Below are 18,101 nucleotides of genomic sequence, written 5' to 3' on the forward strand. Positions count from 1 at the left end.
CCGGCAGGGAAACTGAAGAACCACTGAATGGCAGTGAGGAAAGGACCCCAGAAAGCCTGCCTGTCCTCCCCGTCCACTTTACAGGTGGGGAAACCAAGGCTGAGGGAGTCCAAGGCACTTGCAAAAATGGCACAAGGAGTTACCAAAGGCAACAATAGCTGGAACCCAGGTCTCCCTCTTCCCAGCCCCAGGATCTTTGCCAGAATGAGGCTCAGGAAAGTTGGGTGGTATCAGCACACGGGACCGGGGTGGGGAAGAATAGAAGAGGGACCTGGCAGGCGGTCCCCGTGGCTTGGGCGACTCCCGCCTCTTCCCCTTCCTAGGCCACCCGGGCCACACTTCCTGCAGAGGACTAGAAGGCGGGGGCGCGGGGCAAGGCCGTCCGGTCTGGGGCACCGCCTCTCGGCCTCTCCCACACTCGTAGGCCAGAGGCGAAGGGTTAGGGAGGCGGAACCGGTGCACTGCTCCGCCCCTGCCCCGTCCCATTCTCGTATCCACTAGGGAGGGGGACCCGGGCAGGACCTCGGCTGGGTGGTGAGGGGGCTGAGGAGCGCGGGACAGGGTGGTAAGGATGGAAGATGGGACGGCAAGGTCCAGCAGGGGGCGGGGCTAGGGAGGGGGCGTGGCCGGAGCGGCGGCAGAGGGGCGTGGCCGAGTCGGCTGGAAACTTCACCGCCCGCCCCCGGCCGTGCGCCCCGCCCCCGGCCCCCGCCCCCGGCCCCCGCCTTCCCGTCCCTTCCTTCCCGGGGCTGGCAGGCGGCAGCAGCGGCAGCAGGCGACGGACCCGCGGGCACCTCGCTTCCTCCCCTCGCTGCCCGGCTTCCTTTTGTCCTTCTGGGCGGCGATGAGCGCAGGGCCGGCGCGGCGGCTGCCGGAGCACGGAGCCTCGCACCCCTAGCCACCCCTCCCGGCTTCGGCACGCTTGTCCCCGCGCAGCGGCCCGCGTCCACCCCAGCCGCTGCTCGCGCCGCAACTTGGGCTTGGGAAGCCGCGGACTGCGTCCTGCGTCGGACTCGGTAGGAGAGGGACAGGCTGCGGGGGGCTGCGGGGACTGCGGGTGCGTGGATCGGTGTGCGCCCGCGTGTGTCTGTAATCGTGACTCTGCGTGTGTGCGTGTGTGTGTGTGTGTGTATGTGTGTGTTGGGGGGTGCCTTGTTTCCCTGCGCGGGTGCAGTTGTGTATGACCGCGGACGGGTGGTGTATTTCTGGAATGGCGTGCCCTCGTGGGGATCCGTGTGAGCAACTGGGTGTGCACATTTTCGGCTGCGTTTGTGGAATTGTGTGTGAGGGCGCAGTTGCTCGTGGGTGCCGGGCGGGGGTCGTGTGTGAGCAGCTGTGCGCGGGGCGAGGAATGGCAGGGTAGGCGTGGGCGACCTGGACCCGCGCAAGGGGCTCTGTGGTCTCTGCCGGCCGGCGCAGTGCGGAGCGCAGGAGCCCAGGGGAGAGCCGCGTCGCAGAGGAGGGAAGCGCTGGCCCGGCGGGAAGCCCGGGTTAGCCTCGCAGGCGGCAGGTCCGCCCGGCACACGTGGGCCGCCTGTGCGCTCTGGCCAAAGGTGGGGGCGGTGGGGCGGCGATTTCCTCTCAGATTAGAACCCTGACCTCGCCGTGACCTGCACTGCGACCTGGGCCAGATACGCCACCTTCCTGAGTCGCAGTTTGCTGCTCTTTAAAATGAGGGCATTCCCTCCCTCGGGGGCTGTCGTGATAGTTAAAAGAGAGCGCCCTAACGGTAGCTCTCGGCCCAGTGCCTGGCACTTAGTAGGTGCTATGTTAATTGAATTAGCTCTCTTTCTCTCTCATTTATCGTGGGTGGGGCTCTTACTTTTTTTTTTCTCCCTTTCTGGCTGTGTTTCTTGCATCTCTCACGGCTCTAGCTTAACCGCAAAGCACAGAGATTCGAGAAAGTTTAGGCTGCTGGGTGCGCTGCCTCCTAGCCGCATCTCCCCGGCGGGCGCACCCTGCGGGTCTACAGGAGCGCGCAGCGCCGAGCGCTGGCTCGTCTCCAGCCCTAAAGGCTCCTGCGCACGAGCTAGGGTCCCTCTCCTGGCTGGAAGACAGCGGCAGCTGCTGGAGTCGGTAGCCCTTTTGTTCAACAAGTGGCTAGTCCCCAGGGTGTGCAACTCGTGGAACCTGAGAGCCACGGTGTGAAAGTGGCGCTCCCCGCAGAGACGGAGCTCAGGCTGGCGGTGCTTCCCAACCCGGGCCTGGTCATGCGGAATGCCACCCCCCTTTCTTCCCAGCTAACATCAGATTCCACCTAGAGGAGGGCGTTTGCCAGAATGGCGAGTCCCGCCTTGGGCTCAGCGTTGGACAACCTGCAACCTTACCCATGACGCCAGACGCTGGATGGGAGGGACCCTGCCTCCTAGACCCATACCTTGGTTTTTAAAATATAAATTCCTACATCTTTAGTTTTGAAACCTGCTACTGGTAAAATTGAACTGCAGTGAATGTGCACCAAGCTCTTACAACGTTAACTCAAGCCAGAGTCTTGCCATTCCACCTCCAGGTTCCCTCATACCCAGGAAGGCAGCTGATAGGGGCGCTGTCCTCTGTTGCCTCCTGCCAGAAGGGAGTCAGTGATTCCTTTCCTTCATTTCCATGGCTTCTCCCATTCAGGACCCTTCCCAGTCTGAAAAAACAAATAGCATTTAACCAAGGGAGCAGCAGACCTCATCTGTGTGCCAGGCTCTCAAAATGGAGCACTGGCATGGTGTGTTCTGAGGAAGGAGTCAACCGCTTGGCTGCGCTGGGGTATCAGATACATTTCCCAAGTATCCAGTGCCCCTCCAGTTAGGGTTTGCAGGGAAGCTGGAATGCTATGCAGGCTTTATGACAAACACGCAGAAACCTCTGGTTCGGTGCCTTTGGTTTGTCTTCATCGAGAATAGAGGTGCTGAGAGCGCAGCAGTGAGAGCAGGCTATGTGGATTTAATAAGCTAATTTTTCATCCTAATTTGGTGTTGGAGGCACACCTAGAATGCAACCTATTTTCTGTCTCATAAAATAATTTTATATCCTAGAGGAGAAAAGGGCTTTTGATCTGAACCCTACTCTCGTCCCCATAATCAGATTCAATAATCATATTTACAAAAAATCGGTCTGGCTTTCACAGCTCAGAGACAGAACCAATAGCTTTCTTTTTTTCTTTTTCTTGATAAAACCAATCCTTTGTCTCAAGCAAACCAGTGTTTTGGTCCTCGATCTATTTCTGTTTCACTTTTGCAAGCGCCTGTAATTACTGAGCTCTTGAGGTTTTATTGAATAATGCACCACAGGGAAGGTCCACAGGCTTGGGCTGTCGCTTGTGGTGGACGTGGTGCCACGTTCTAGCCTGGCCTGCTCCCTTTGGGTTTCATTTTTATTCTTTCATCAGGTGGAAAAATCAATGTCAACGTGAAATAACAATTTGGGAGACCTGGTATTGAGAATCGAATGCCTGGGGAGTCATTTGACCTGTGGAGGCATAAGAATAAGTCGAAATTCCAGAATAACAGAGATTTGCCCAAATTCTAGCCAAGGACCTATTCATTTCCAATAAGATCTCCTAGAGACATATTCTAAGAGAAATGAAATAACTTGGACAAATCCTTCAAAATTTATCTCCATCCTCGTTTCTGGCCACAGGGCTGTGCAGAATTAGAAACACAAGCTCCTGAAGGACAAGGAGCGGACTTGGGTGCACACTCCCCTCCCCAGGGGCTTATATTCACCTAACTCCATTTCCACCTGGGGCAGATTGGGAGCTTTCATCCCGGTGAAGGCACAGTACTCCCTTGGGGAATGCACCTCCCTATCTTCAGGACTTTGCATTGCACAATTCCCAGGGTTGCCATTCACATAAAATACCTTGTCGAGTGCTTCTGTATCCTATCAGTTCTATATCCCCCTTATTTTATTTTCTTCCCCCAGACTTAATCTAAGACCTTGTATTACTACTCAAAGTAGTGAAGTGCCAGGGTAACTTAGAAACCAGTGCTAATCCAGGATTCTAACAAGGAGTCCCAAAGTTTATTTGGCACCAAAGATCAAGCTATGTGGCAGCTGAAATTTTATGTAGGTGGGGAATCAGGTTTGTGTTAGAAGTTAGCATTCCAGCAAGCTCTAAACCGTGCTTGTGTGTTGTGGGATAGTGGTTTCAATTTATGAGTTGCCAGCCCAGACTCGATGGAGGATTATGTGTGCAGTCATGCATCGCTTAACGTCCATGATACGGTCTGTGAGAGAGAATGTTATGTGATTTGTCTGTTGTGTGGACATGCTTCTTGCCTTAGCGGTGATTGAGAACATTCTGCGAGGGATTTGCTTCTGTGTTTGATCCTCAATCCACGTCAGGAGCAATTTCTCCATAACTGATACAGGTCTCTCTCACATTTTCCTTAGCCTTGTAGCTTTCAGTGGAGCCGATCTTTTAACAGCTTGGAGAATTTTTTCTTCGTTTTTGAGGATCGTTGTGATTGTCCAGTGGGATATGCAATAGCATTCATGGATTTTTTTTTTTTTTACCTTAGTATTGTTTAATAATCGTTTGTTTCACTTCGAAATTGATACTTCTTTGCCTCTTGCTTTTGTTGTCTTCAGCCCTGGTTTTGCTGCATTTGGGAGCCATGATGCACTTCACGGCAATATTTTCAAACGAAAATTAAACAGAGAGATAACACTACAACCCTCAAGAGACACGTGGACCATGGATGTATATGTGGTCGGACCTTGCCCTAACGGACGTTATGCGGCTCATGACTGTATTTTGCTAGTCTCTCGGCATCTGATGTCATTGTGCTTGGGGAAGGGAGGCATGTTTGGAGTTAGGATGAGCAGACATTTATAGATTTTCATCATGCTCTACTTTGGGGCTCACAATTCTCCCACAGCTTCACCGAGTGTCTTTAGTGTTTTCACATCCACGTGTAAGTCTGTCCATCTGTGACTCTGATGTAGCTCTTGTTCTTTACCTTTGGGTTGAGTTTCTAATCAAGGAATGACAGGAGAGTAATTGTTTATGGAGGTAGTGTGATGTGTTTTGGGGGAGTCTCCCAATGTCATTTGCCCTATGAGGTGGAAAAATGTTTTTTTTTTTTTTTTAAATCACTTTAATTAAAAAAAAAAAAAACAGTTGGAATCTTCTGGTGCAGGTTTTAATATAGCTTAAGGTAATCAGTACGGTTTGACAGGTGGAGTGTTTCTTAGGAATGACGAGTAAGGTGCAAGTTTAAAGATTTTTTTTTTTATCATCTAAGAAGCCCCGTAAATCCTTTAGAGAGCTCTACCCTGGCCATATCATTTCAACTAAAATTGAATTTCAGAGGCAGAGCTTCACATCTCTGCATTTATTAGGCATGACTAACGAAAGACAGCCTTCCAAGAGGTCTCCGGTTCTCTCATGTTGCAGCACCCTGCTGCCAACATGAGGGCAGGAAAGATGCCTTCTTGGGGCTGTTTTCATTTACCTTCATAAGCCAAGTGCATCCTTGAAGCTTGTTAATCCAGGGGCTGTAATTTCAGAGTCTTTGTTTCTTTTTAGCTCTTGAAAGGCAGCCCAGGTTGGCAGGAAGCCAAGAGACAGGGGTGGTGGGGTGGTGGTGGTGATGAAGGAGTAAGGGTGCTGGGGTCAGCCTCACCTGCCTCGTTAGATGAGAAGCCTTCTCTAAGGCGTGAGTGATGAATCTCTGACCCTTGGCTAAGAAACCCTCAAGACTGTTAGATATTTACTCCATGGTTAAGGTGGCCATGACCTGAAGAAAGAAAGAAGGCTTTGAGGTGGTAGGTGCATGGTTCCGCTTGCAGAAGCCTTGGGATTTTGCCTCAATACCCTTTCCCCCTAGCCGAAACAAATCTTCCCTTGCTCTGTGTTTTCCCTTCAACAAGCGAGGTGTCCACTTGGTCAGTGTACTAGCTGCTGCGAGGTGTTTTGAACTTTCTCTAGAGAACACAGTCTCCTTTCACCTACCCATGTCTCTCATCCCTTCTCACCCGCTTTCACTGCCTGCCCATTGGCCCAAACCTGACTTCTCGTGAGCGTCAGACCCAACGTGCTCTTCCAGGGTGGCGTGCAGCCTGCTAACTACCACCCATGCAAAGCAGGACCCGAGAAATCTTCCTCCCTCAGTGACATTCGATCATGCTTTTCTGCGTCTAGTCATTTTTTAAAGCTAGAAATCTCAGGAGTATTTTTGGACTCTTCCCCTTCTTCACTCTGCCCATCTAACTGGTTGCTGAGTTGTGCTAGTTCTCTGCCTTGCTCTGGCCTCTCCTCGCCACCCCTGTTACCTCGTCTTCTCATATGTCGAAGCCTTATTATCCTGAACCTGGCTTCCCCTTCCTTCACTACAGCTGTTCTGTTACCAGTGCATCTTTTAAAACACAGGTTTCCTCGTCTTACTAGGAGTCCCTGGGTAGTGCAAACGCGCACTCAGCTGCTACCCAAAAGGTCAGTGGTTGGAGTCCACCCAGAGGTGCCTCGGAAGAAAGGTTTGGCGACCTGCTTCCAAGAAATCAGCCACTAAAAATCCTACGAAGCACAGTTGTAATCTGACACACATGGGGTCACCAGGTGTAGGAATCGACTCTACGGCAACTGGTTTTGCTTTTTATCATCTTACTATCTCCCCCTACCTCCTTTTCCCCCCAATTCTTTTTCTTGGTAAGTATTCTTTTTTGCACTTGTTCTTTTGGGTGCCTTCTTATAAGCTAGGCTCTGTGTAAGCGAGACACATTTTGTCTCTGCCTGTGCAGAGTTTAAGGTCTTGGGTTGGGGTACGAGAAGACCATCAAACAAGCCAGTCCCCTAGGGCTTGACAAATGGCATGATGGGGTGCTCCTAACCCAGGCCAAGGGGCAAAGAGCCTTCCTGGAGAAAGTGCCCTCTAAAGCTGGCACCAGTTGGCCAGGATGATTGTTGTTGTTGGTTAGTGTTGAGTTGATTCCGACTCATGGCGACCCCTTGTGTGTCAGAGTAGAACTGCTCCAAAGGGTTCCCAGGCTGTGAGCTTTTTGTAAGTAGGTCACCAGACCTTACTCCTGAGGAGTGTTTGGGTGGGTTTGAACTGCCAGCCTTGCGGTTAGTAGTCCAGTGCTTGAAAGTATTCATGCCCCATGACAGTGGGAGGCATTGGAGTGGCTGGAGACAGGGCCAGGATAGATACTTTGTTCAAGTTCCTTTGTTCTTCTCTCTCACCCAGACTTCTTTAGCTGTTAAACCCTAATCACTTTTTTTCTTTTTTTAATTAACAGCTTTATTGATATATAATTTCTGTAACAAACAATTTACTCCTTTTAAGTGTACAATTCAATGGTTTTCAGTAAATTTACAGAGTTGTACAAACATCTGTAAATTTCCATCACCCCCGAAATATCCCCCGTGCCCATTTGTAGCCACTTCCTGTTCCTACCTGCAGCCCCAGACATCCATTTACCTGCCTTCTGTCCTATAGATTTGCCTTTTCTTCCTACCTGCCTTTTTACAGGGTTGACTCAAGGGCCTGTTCCTTGATGCCTTCCTAGATTCTTCCAATTAGAATGAATTTCTCCTTCAATGCTGAAGAGAAAGGAGCTGTGCACTTGTCCATCTCCCCCTGTGAGAGAATGAGTCGAATCTTTGAGGGCAGCACACAAGTCTTACTGGCCTTCTCATTCCCTACCCCTAGCACAGTGCTAACACCCAAAAACCAAACCCATTGCCAGCGAGTCTATTCTAACTCATAGAGACCCTATAGGACAGAGTAGAACTGCACCATAGAGTTTCCAAAGAGCACCTGGGGGATTTGAACTGCCAGCCTTTTGATTAGCAGCCATAGCATTTAACCGCTATGCCACCAGGGTTTTCAGCACAGTGCTAGGCTCCTACAATATATCCAAGGAATGTTTGCTGAACTAACTGAAGTTACTTTCCTCACATTTCTTTTGTACAACTCCTTAGTATCTAGCAAAGTTCTTAGAATTTAAAATAAAGAGTGTGTAACTTGTCAGGGGAGTCTCAGGGTGGTGCACACAGTTAACACGCTCAGCTGCTAACCTAAAGGATGGCAGTTCAAGTCCACCCAGAGATACCTCAGAAGGAAGGCCTGGTGATCTACCACTGAGAAATCAGCCATTAAAAACCCTATGGAGCACAGTTCTGTTCTGACACACAGGGGGTCGCCATGAGTCGGTGTCGATGTGATGGCATCTGGTGGTTTAATTGTCAGGTGATATAAAGCCCTGCTGCATGCTTTCTCTTGTGGCAGCAAGGACCTGAGCTAAGTGGGATTAAATTAATTTTTTAGGTGAAAAAAACTGGGAGTTCTAGAACAAAATAAGTAGCCCAAGGCCATCAGCCGGAAAGTAGAAGAACCAAGAAGTAGACCAGGCTGCTTTTTTTCCTGCCTGTAATTTGGTAGTAACCATGTACCCTTCTGTGGCTTCTCCTGGGCTGGTGTTTCCTTTTTCCTGTGCTTTCTTGTCATCTCTTCCCAAGCAATATGAGCTTCATTCATGGTGGGAATGATGTGTACCGTATTTTCATCTGCCCCAGTCTCTGTCTTGGAACTGAATAAGTAGAAATGGCTCAGTAAGTAAGTACCTGTACAGTGGTCGGTCTACTGGTAAATAGGAGGAGGGAGGCCTTTGAAGAGGGAGGAGTTGTGTGCGGTGAGGCTGTGTGTACTTGGATGCCTTGTACATTTCAGAAGGGTTTCTCTTCTTGCATCATTTTTGAGGAAAGTAGCGTAGGAGGAGACCCCATTTTATAGATGTAATAACCAAAATACGAAAGTTGCATACCCAGTGTGCACCAGGTAGATCTGGGTTTGGCGTATAGAAACCAGGTCAGGGTGATCTCTCTCTTGCACGGATGTAGAAGGCTTTCAGTGGCTGACATTAAGAATGTCTTACTTGTTTTCTAGGGATTAGGATCATTAGACCCTCATTTGCAATATACCACAGGGAAAGGATTTGGGGTGTTGGAGTTAGGCAGACCTGGGTTTGAGTCATAGACTCTGCTCTGCCGTTTACTGGCTGGGTGACCCTCTTTGAGCCTAAACAGCGTTTGCTCCTGTACAAAATGGAGCTCTAGGCCAGCCTCAAGGAGCTCTGGTGGCACAATGGTTAAGTGCTTGGCTATTAACTGAAAGGTTGATGGTTTGAATCCACCTGGTGGCTCCACAGGAGAAAGATCTGGTATTCTGCTCCCGTAAAGATCACAGCCAAGAAACCCTATGGGGCATTCTACTATGTCATATAATGTCACTATGAGTCCGAATGAATTCAAAGGCACCTAATAACAACAAAAGGCCCACCTCAGATGCTCAGATGAAATCACGGACACGGAGTCTTTGAAAATACATAGGAAATGGCAGTGGTGGCTACTGCTGTTATGACTTGAAACATTCTTGGGCGGTAGTGGCACCTCTGCCACAAAGTCCTTCTTTTCAAAGTGTTCAGGTTTGGTAGGCGTGTTTGGAACCAGACTTGTAGCAGCAAGGTGTTAGATTTCAGAGCCTGTGGAGGTTGTGTGTGTGAAGCCCAGAAGGGAGCCAGGGAGGGTCACAATTTGAAACCCAGGGAGCTGCCATTTTGGAACTTCCCAACATCAGGTCTTCAGTGTCTCAGGTTTCCTAAGGTGGCCATGGTGATCCTGAACTTTATGGGCTGTATAAAGGATCTGCAGGTTATTCCTCAGACATAGTGAGGCCCAAACTTTATTAGCTCCTCCCCTTTTGGGTGCTTGGACAGTGTTTATCAAGTTTAGGATGTGTGTGTGGTTGTGTGTGAGTGGGCTGGAGGAGGGCTCCGAGGAACACTCAGGGAATTACGATTCTGTGCAGCGCTGTGCATGGATTGCAATGCTTCTCCCCCTCCAGCAGCAAAATGCCTGGGTTTCTGCTTCCTATCGGTGCATTTTACAGATGTTTCCAGAAAACAGACTTGACTGCAGCTCCCTTCTCTGTCACTCCCATCTTTTTTATTTGCTGCCCAGTTATAATCCATTTCTGGAGGAAAATGAGACGTCTTAAAATCAGTTGCCTGGGTAAAAAAAAAAATCGTTTCCAATGTTATGCAATTTTCCATATTTACCATGCGTGGCCAGAGAGTCACTCCTGGTGGAGTGAGCAGGGATGTCCGGGAAACCCTGCCCGGACCGTGGAGCCGAGGGTGGCCGTGGTGGCAGGACTGTGGGTTTCTCTCTCTTTCAGTCCTTGCCAAAGTGTGGTGGCGGCAGTGGCGGGCATGTGGCTTTATTAAAAATCCTTCAGTTGTTTCGGTGCCAATTCCATGCTTCTTGATGCAGCCGGAACAGTCCAGCAGGGGCTCTGCTTCTAGGGTTTGGAGGCAAAATGTGGCAGTGCTTGGACTTCTTTGGGTATCTTTCTTCTTCCCAAATAAAGATAAAAACTGGCCTTGGACAGACGTTAAGGCTCTGTTTTCCTTCATGCTGAACCTTTGATGTGTACGATTCCTTTTTATTTTCGGGGGGAGAGGGCCGCTTTTCTCTCTTCTTTCTTTCTGAAGACAGTGATAAAGATGTGCTGCTTTTATTAGTATTTTTGGTGATAGGCTATTACCTGGCCTAAAAAACTGTGGCCTGGCTGGTTGCTCTCGGAGCTGTAAGGTGAAAGCTTGTGCGTTTGGGAGTTGTTTTCACCAATGTTGGTGGCTGTGGGGGGAGAGGAGTGGGAGGCCTAGGAAGAATAAGGATTCCAGGTTCTCTCAGCCAGGGACCCCCAAGCAGTGGTATAGTCTCACGGCTCCTTCCCTTTGTGGCTTGTCCTGAGTCAGAGTCTGGCTCCCTTGGACAGCATCGTCATCAACACCATCATTCAGGCTCAGCAGTGCATCCTGAGTTTTTGGCCACTGCGTCACAGAGCCCATTCCTGCTGCATTAGCTGTTCCCTGCAGGCTCCCTACTGTGGGGAGGTGATGACAGGAGCTGGCACAGGAGGATGATAGGCTGGCGGTTCCAAATGGCTTGATGGTGGAGTGTGGCTCTGAAAGTGGCTCCATGCAGGTCACTGACCTGGAAGATCCTGGGGAAATCCCTCCCAGTCTCCCAGGCCCAAGAGCCAGCCAGAGGTGCCTCCTGGGAGAACAAAGTGGCCTCCTGGGTGTTCTCCAGGCCCTTTGCTGCCGCCCTCTCTGGTGCTGGTGGGAGTCTGACCTTGCTGGCTGAGCATCCACAATCAGCCTTGCTGGGCATGTCTACCCTACCCAGGGTGTTGGGCCTCTTTGTGGGCAGGGCCCTGTGGATTTTTTCTCTGTGGCCGCCCATTCCTGGAACAGAGCCTAGAACACCATGGGTGCCCAGATATGTGACTCAGCCACCACTTCTATCAGCTGTAGGGTGGTAGGTGGCATTCTCTGTCTTGGTCATTTTGTGAATTGAATAATTTAACATCTTACCTCCTCTGCCTGAAGGGCTTGCTTTGTGGGTCTGAGTAGCCAGGCATGATTGGGTAAGTCATTGTACTAGTGATGTTTTCTGTGTTCTGCAGTGATTGGCATGTACATGTCTTGTGCATTAGTGAAAACCGAGGGACTGGAAGCCTTCTGGAAACCATCAAGACTCCATGGGTTGGTGGAGTGACCCCCCACCCCATTATTATTGTCTGGTTCTGGCATTGGTGACTTTTCCTCTCCAGACCCTGGTTACCTCATTTGTAAACTGGGGCTTAGAGCTAGATAACCTCTATATTCTCTGTCAGCTTCACAACTCAGCAAAAGTGTTTAAAAATGGAAACTTGAGTTGTAGGGTCCATTCGACATACAACGTAGAGAGAATTGTAATAACTAAAATGAGTGCAAAAAAAAAAAAAAGAAAACGAATCGCTTGTAGAAAGCACAGACACCCAAGCAACTGCCTTGTTAAGAATGGGCATTGTGATTCAGAAGAAACTGATAATATTGAGGAACAAATGGTGGAGCAATTTTTTAGTGTGTGTTTTTTGTTTTGAAGGGATGGGGGTGGGAGGGTGCTGAAGTGAGGGAGGTGGACTCAGTGTGCTTGTTTATCCACCCATCTGTCCATTCAGCATTTTCTTATAACTTCCAGTGTGCCAAGAACAACGCTAAGAGCCTGGGATTAGGAAGACAGTGTCTCATGGTATAAAGGAGAGATGGACTTGGAGGCAGTTGATTTCAGTGGGATAAACATTTGGGAGCGTAAAAGAAGACTGGCAGTTGAGTTAGTTTCTCGTGCCCTAGATTGGGTTCCTTATATAGAAGCTGGTTACCATGCCCTTAAGAGGACGCTCTAACAAGAAAAACCACAGAAGAAGACGTTGACATCCTCATTGTAACGGTGTGTCTATATATCAGTGGCCTTCTAAGAAGCTGGTAGAACTTCTTGTTTTGGCTAATTGTGAATTAGAGAAAAGGCAGAATTAGAGAGTATTCTAGAAGACAAGTTATTGTGTTGTTTTCAGACAACATGTAAAAGTAATACTGACCAGATTTTGCCTCAATTGGCCTTTTTAACGAATTACTAAGAATTCTTTGAATTTAGCATATTAGCGATAGCTGTTGTTAGTTGCCATGGAGCCGGCTCCAACTCATGGCAACCTAATGTATGACAGAATGAAATGTTACCTGGTCCTGCGCCATCTTCGCGACCATCGGTGTGTTTGAGTGAATTGTTGCAGCAATTGTGTCAATGCGTCTCATTGAGGATTTCTCTCAATTTTGTTGCCCCTCTGTTCTGCCAAATGATGTTCTTTTCTAATGGTTGATCTTTCCTGATGACTTGTTCAAAGTAAGTAAGTTGAAGTCTCAGCATCCTTGCTTTTAAGCATTCTGGTTGTATTTCTTTTAAAACTTATTTGTTTGTTCTTTTGTCAGTCCAGGGTATAGTCAATATTCTTCACTAACACCATAGTTGAAAATCCAGCTTTTTCACTTTCCAGCTTTGTGTGATATGAGGTGGTTGAAAAGCCCATGGCTGGGGTCAGAGGCACCTGGATAAAGGTATTTGCTAAAGTGGCTGAAAATAAGTAATCTAAACGCTATTCCTAAATATGGGGGTAGGAAGCAAGATACAGAATCACACAGACAGTTTCATCTCAATTATGTTTGGGAGAAAAAAAAAGTCATAGAAAATAGAAGGGAATATACCAAACTGTTAGTCTGATGGGATCATTGGGTGATTTCTCTTTCCTTCGTTTTCATATTTCTTTACATTGTTATTTTTTTTTTTTTAAACCAGTGAGCATGTATATTACTTTTGCAATTAGGGTGAAAAAAGTTTTAACAGGAACCCTGAGAACTCATTTCTCAGATAAGCTTGTTTACCCTCTTAATTTGCTTAGCAAACTTTCTTTCTATCAACAAGCTGGCTGGAACCCATAAATTCCATAGCTGTGGTCATTTGAATGAATGGCAATTTATCACAATACATAATTAGAATTTGTGGATCTCATCTCAACTCAATACTGAGCAAATCTGTTAACTGGGATTTAAAGAAAAATGTTCCAAGTCTTCCCAGAAATTCACCATTTTAAGATGGTAGAATGCAGCGTTTGTTTATGGCCTAGACGGTATTTCTTTTTGCTTGCTTGAATTTGAGGGTTCTCTTGGTTTTCTGACCTGGAAGGAGGCTTCGTGACTCCTGCTGTTTGTTTTGATGTTGAGGGTTTTAATGAAGTGGTTCCAGGTCCTCGTACTCCCAGACCCTGCTTTCATTTTTTGTTGCCCTTGCTTTTTCTTCTCTCTCTGTCTCTTTTTTTAAAATTGTGCTTTAAGTGAAAGTTTACAATTCAAGTCAGTTTCTCATACACAAACTTATGCACACATTGTTATATGACCCTAGTTGTTCTCCCTACAATGTGACAGCACACTCCTCCTCTCCACCCTGTATTCCCCATGTCCATTCAGCCAGCTCCTGTCCCCCTCCACCTTCTCATCTCGCCTCCAGATAGGAGCTGCCCACATAGTCTCAGTGTCTTCTTGAGCGAAGAAACACAGTCCTCACTAGTATCATTTTATCTCTTATAGTCCAGTCTAATCTTTATCTGAAGAGTTGGTTTCAGGAATGATTTAGTTTTGGGTTAACAGAGAGTCCAGGGCCATGACCCCTGAGGTCCTTCCAGTCTCAGTCAGACCATTAAGTCTGATCTTTTTACTAGAATTTGAGGTCTGCATTCCACTTTTCTCCTGCTCCGTCAGAGATTCTGTGTTGTGTTCTCTGTCAGGGCAGTCATTGGTGGTAGCCGGGCACCATCTAGTTCTTCTGGTCTCAGGCTGATGGAGTCTCTGGTTTATGTGGCCCTTTCTGTCTCTTGGGCTCATATTTTCTTGCTTTTTCTTCTCTTTTCTTACCACTGGAGTGTTCACCCACTGGGCTATCTTCCAAGAATAATCTCCTTATTGTTTGTCCATCAGTCTAATGTTTTTCACCTCCCGTCTTGAAAATAGATGTTTCTGTTCCCCATCCCTGCCCTTCCTTCAGGAGCCCCAGAGAGTGCAACTGCTCCTCTTGAGCAGCTGCACATGGAGAGGCTGCTGATGGGGATCCCCCCTCCTCTTCCTGTGCTGCTCTCAACTCAGAGGTTGGCTTGGCCCTTTTGATTTGTTTGCTGGTCAACAGTCTCAGCTCAGCTCTTCTTAGGGCCCGCCCTGCCACTTGATGGCATTCCTCCAAAGCCATCTTAGGCTGTGATTGCTAGTCATTTTTCAGAGGCTTAATCTCTCTGAGTCTAGGCTATATTAAGTCAGCAGTGGAAGGTTATGCAGACCAGGCCAGCCACTGGAGAAACTGGCTAATCTGAAAGAAGAGTTTCAGGGGGAATGAAGGAGAGAGATGCTAGAGGATTCGCTGCCTTCCTAGGCAGATAGCATTCCTAGACCATGTGAGCAATCAGAGGTTGCCTTTGCTCAGTGTCTGCTTATGGCTTCTTGGATTTGGATTTATAAACAATCAGGTCTTTATAATCCGATCTCACCATTTATGATCCTGAGGAAGAAAATATACTTGTCATCAAAATTTCCTACACATTTGGTAAATTATTTCAGGATCTTCACCATAAGGAAACCATATTTAAAAAAAAAAAAATTAGTATGGGTCCAGTGTTCAGATGTTGTTTTCAAAATGTTGGGTCCCCCAGGTGATTGTAGAATTCAAAACAGAAGCAGGAATCATGTTCTTCTATCACTCCTGTCTTAGTCATCTATTGCTGCTGTAACAGAAATACCACAAGTGGGTGGCTTTAACAAACAAAAATTTATTTTCTCACAGTTTAGGAGGCTAGAAGTCCAGATTCCGGGTGCTGGCTATAGGGGAAGGCTTCTCTCTCTCCCGGCTCTGGAGGAAGGTCCTTGTCTCTTTGGAGCTTCTGCTGCCGGGCAATCTTCCCGTGGCTCGGCATCTCTCTTCCCCCATCTCTGTTTCTTGCATGCTTGTTTAATCTCTTTTATATCTCAAAAAGGATTGACTCAAGACACTCCCTACTCTAATTGTGTCTCATTAACAAAAAAAGACGGCTCATTCCCAAATGAGATTACCACCACAGGCACAGAGGTTAGAATTTACAACACACATATATTTTTGGGAGGACACAATTCAATCCATTACAGCAAGGCAGGTAGGTTACCATGGAGACCGGGCGTGTCTGTGGTTTCCTAGGCATCCCAGTTTTCCAGGAGAAGGAATAAGCCTCACTTGATGTGATAAACATATTCCTGAGAGAGTGTGTGTGAATTGAATTTTTCGAAACAAAGGTTATATGTTTTACTTGACTTAGTGATTTCTGACATAATCGTGCCCACGGTTCTATTTGCTTAATTAGTAACACTGCACAACCCTGCCTTTCTTGCTAGAAACATATCGAGGGAACACCTATCTAAAACAAAACAAACACCTTTTCATAAAGCTAGGGTTGCTGTCTTTAGTGTGAATGATGATTTTCCCTTGAAATTCAGCAAACTAATTCCATAATTATGTATTGTAGGCAAAACCGCGTAGCCAAGATGGCGGGCTAGTGGAAAGAGTGGGTACTGCCTTGTTGGATGGGTGATACCTCTCTGCTGTTTTGCGGATCTGTTGTTATTCATAGGCATTTCTTTTATACTATAGCACAGTGCTTTATTAGTCTGTTTACAATGATTTTATACAGTTAAAACTTTATTCATGCATATTCTTGGATTTTTCCCCACTTAATAGTTTCTTTATTTTGTTTTAATAGTTTCTAAAGACAAGAACTTGATTGTTAACTATATGGACAGTTCTTGGCACCTTTTGGGTCTTGTCAAAGAGGTGGCAGTCTTTTCTCTCTTTCCATCTAGTTCAGCTTCAGCATCCTCATAAGCTGCTGAAACCCCACAGAGCTGGAGTCCCCCCAGTATGGAGCAGTTGGTGACCTGCGATGGGGGTATGTGTGCCTCCTAGCCCCCTCTCTCTCCCGCTGTGTATACTTCTTTGGAGTCACTTCATCAGAAAAAGCCAGAGTCCCCTCTTTTTTCTCCCTTTTGTGGGTTTTAGTACGCAGAAGCTACAGCTGCACAGCCTGGATGGGCGTTTTACACCAGTTTGTTAACTGGTGGGTGGCCCAAGAGTGGCCTCCTGGCCAGACCTGAGAGGCCATGGATGGGACTGGAATGTAGTTGTAGTTGGGTGGACACTGGAGGAGTTGAGAAAGTGACAGACCCCTGGCCTGATGCTGGTGCTTGGTCTCCTAGCCACAAAGGAGTGTTGCAATCTGAATAAGAAAACAAATCTCCAGGCCTCGAATGCCTTGGGGCTTAGAGGCCTGCCACCTTTTTTGTAACTCCAGTTTGGAGGATAAGGGTAGATAAGAGATTTCTTGATGCCTGACTGACTCCCTTACAATCTAATGGATAATGAACAGACCATTCTTTTTAAAGAAAAAATCACCTCCCGTGGACCCTGTGGAAACCCTGGTGGCGTAGTGGTTAAGAGCAACGGCTGCTAACCAAAGGGTCGGCAGTTCGAACCCACCAGGTGCTCCTCAGAAACTGTATGGGGCGCTCTACGCTGTCCTATAGGGTCACTATGAGCTGGAATCAACACAATGGGGTTGGTTTTTCTAGTTTTTTTTTCTGGGCTCTGTTCCTACCTTTGTACTTCCCTTCCCCAGAGGCTCCACAGCAGCCATCTCTGCCTTCTCCACATGACTGTCAGTTACTTGAATCTGCCGGGACTAGTCTCACCTTGTTTGACAGGCTCTACCTTACAATACCTGTTTTCCTCATCTGTGACGTGCGAATTATAAAGCCTCTTTCACAGGATTGTTATGAAAATAAACACCAAGCCTCTTGTAAACTTTACAGAACCAAACTAGTTGTTGAGTTGATTCTGACTCATGGTGACCCCATGTGTGCAGAGTAGAACTGCTCCAGAGGGTTTTCGTGGCTGTGACCTTTCAGAAGAAGATTGCCAGGCTTCTCTTCCAAGGTGCCTCTGGGTGGGTTCAAACTGCTCCCCCGGGACTCCTGTAAACTCTCAAGTGCTACGTAAGGTCCATCATCGTCATCGTCTCATCATCAGTCTTTTCTGTGTTCACACCCTGTCGCCCTCAACATATGGCTGTCTGAAATGGCAAGTTCTCTTGCTGGACCTTTATGGTTCCCCATGTGGAAATTTAGTCCCAAGTCTTCCATCCCTGGTCTGGAATACACCTATAGTTTTCATTTTCTTCTTGTGAGATGTCAGCCCAAGGAAGAGGCCCAGAGAACACGCCAACAGAACCTCACGCAGGAGGTGGGAAAACATCTGTATCCACTTGCTCTTCCCGGAGCATCCAACTTGGACCATCTCTGTCTGCCAGGCAGGAGAGTCCGCTGCTATTCGTGTGCTAGGCAGTCTGGGAATTTAACACTGAGGTTAAAAGCCCTTGTTCAAACACAAACAGTAAAGCTTGGCTTAACTCAGAGCATATATTTAGAAAGCAGCTTCCCTTAAACCCGCTCCCAGATTACAGCCAACTTTGTAATCACCTTTGTCAGGAATGGAAGCAGAGGGCTGGGGCATGGGGGCAGGGGGCACTTGTGGTTTAAAATTCTGATGACTCTTTTACGTCTGACTCGTGTCTTGCTAAGTGGAGCTGGTCCTGCAGCTGCAGGGGTCTCTGCACTGCAGGCCTTGGGTTTTAAATTATGGGGGAAAGAGAAAGCTCATCTTG

At 47.8% G+C, this 18,101-nt stretch overlaps 1 protein-coding gene across 1 annotated transcript in view; it reads left to right on the forward strand.

Moving 5' to 3' along the window:
• Positions 1–731: 731 nt before the first annotated feature.
• The window catches only part of HPCAL1 (hippocalcin like 1), a 146,784-nt gene continuing 129,414 nt past the window's right edge, over positions 732–18,101 (forward strand). Inside the window, exon 1 of the mRNA XM_049905156.1 lies at positions 732–1,016. The gene's annotated coding sequence lies outside the window, so the exon portion shown is untranslated. The remainder of the gene's footprint in view (positions 1,017–18,101) is intronic.

The sequence above is a fragment of the Elephas maximus genome, chromosome 12 (genome assembly GCF_024166365.1).
Source record: "Elephas maximus indicus isolate mEleMax1 chromosome 12, mEleMax1 primary haplotype, whole genome shotgun sequence".
NCBI classification, from domain to species: domain Eukaryota; kingdom Metazoa; phylum Chordata; class Mammalia; order Proboscidea; family Elephantidae; genus Elephas; species Elephas maximus.